This window comes from Agelaius tricolor, unplaced genomic scaffold (genome assembly GCF_023055355.1).
Source record: "Agelaius tricolor isolate 1412-34295 unplaced genomic scaffold, bAgeTri1.0.p SCAF_74, whole genome shotgun sequence".
Classification (NCBI taxonomy): Eukaryota; Metazoa; Chordata; class Aves; order Passeriformes; family Icteridae; genus Agelaius; species Agelaius tricolor.
The window spans coordinates 1,087,172-1,089,217 of NW_027269334.1; positions in this window are offsets into that span (position 1 = coordinate 1,087,172).

The window sequence follows — 2,046 nt, forward strand, 5'->3', positions numbered from 1 at the left end:
CTGTGCTTGTTTATCTCTCCAAAGAAATCAGTGTCCTAAAGCAAAACCTTCCATAACAGAAATTATGGTGACTTTTATGAAGGATATTTTTTGTATTTATCAGGTATTCATTGATTCAATTCCTTGTTATACAATTAACTGTCCTCCTACAGAAGTTAAATTTACCAGACTGCAGTACCCTAGATACACCTATGGAAACTGTTTTAAAGAAAGTCACCACCTTTGATATTCTGCAGACTTCAGGCAACAATGGAGGATTAAGTGAATGAAGTGCTGTATGTAATTCCACAATTTCCCTTGAAAGTCATGAGTGAATATCACTCAGTTCTGATAATCTGTCAGCATTCAGTCTGTCTGCAACACAGTTTCTGCCACAGTTATTCAATAGAAGAGATGCTACTCTGATTTCATTTCTTCTAATTCAATGACTCCCCAAATTGTATTCTCTACTGGGATCACTAATTTACTTCTAGGAAAATCATTTTAACAGACCAATTATGACAGAAAATACAAATGCTGTACTCAAAATTAATACATTTATACCTCTCCCTGCTTCTCCTTCTTCCTGACATTTCCTTTATACCTGTATTGCCACGAATGCAGTTTAATACTCTGTGGGCCCTTATGGCAGATGCAGCTTGACTGGTCAGCCTTGCACAGCTTATGCCTTCATAATTCACTCTCTAAAAACCTTCTCCCAAACTTACCCTAAACCAGATTGGTTTAAAAAACCCTCTTTATCTTATCTGCAGTAAGTCAGACTGAAGAGGGTGTCACAAAATTTAACACCACACAAGGAACTGAAAAAATGTAGGATTCTTGGGGCTCACAGACACAGCTCCGGAGTGGCCTCACCTTTTGCTGGAGCTCTCTAAATCCCAGATTTCAGAAGGAAGCCATGAAATGAGTATTTACAAGAGTGAAGATCAGGGCTGTGCTTGCAGCCTGACCAGAAATGCCTTTATCTCCATCACCCATTTACAGTTCTGATGAGTGACCACCTGCAGCAGCCTGATGCCAGTGAGATGACCACTACTCCCTTCAGAGGGGAGTGAAGAATCATCTGGGCTGGATGAAGAAGGGAAAGGGATGAAGTAAAGTGAAGAAGGGAAAGAGATGAAGTAAAGTTAGCAAGTGTAGTTTGAAATGTGACAGCTGAGAGAACAAAAGACTTTGTAAAACAAGGAAAATATGTGGATTAACTCAAATGTGCAAATGTGTTCAAAGCAGTGAGGGCTTTGGGTGAGGGACGGGGAGCAGACAAGCACATGTACTTACCAGTAACAATGCTGCCACAGTGGTGGGGGAGAAGAAAAAGAAAACAAATCTGTGTGGGAAACATTGCCCTTCAGCAAGACACAGACTCCTGCATCCAGTGGGAAAATGAGGCTTTTTCCTTGACTGTTGTCTCCTTGCTCTCTTCCAGTGTGACTGTGAGGCAGACACATGGATAAATGCCACGTGCATGGGCTTACCTTTGTGGCTCCTGAGTCCAGAAGCAAGCAAAAGCCGAGTGAGGAGTAATTTGGAGATTGCCACTGAGCACATGCAGTGCCCACGATGGAGCAGGACAGGTCTCAGGGAAGGTGGTAACACTCTGTGGAGTGCCCAAGTTGGCTCTGTTTAGTCTTGGTATCCAACCAGACACAGGATGTGGGAGATGCAAAAGCATCTTCACCAACTTCATCTTTCCTGGAGCAAGGGCTGGAATGGAGTCAGACACATCCCTCACCAGCACTACACTGATCTCCAGCCAGAAGTTCACTCCAACCTGATGGCAAGCAGAGCTGTCATAGCACAGAGGGACCACCCCTGCAGGACCAGCAGGGGGACATGCCAAATTATCTTCACATCTTTCCCTGTGGGAGGAGCTCAGTGCAGCACTGCAGCACCCCCCTCTGAGGAAGGTGAAATTCTGCAAGGGGATGTGGACTGTGCTAAAAAAGCTGCAGACCCGTATTAACTCCACATCAAACATTTAATATGAACACAGTAAAGTCCAAGAGGGCAACTAGCCTTTTTGACATAAAAAACCCCACACAACAC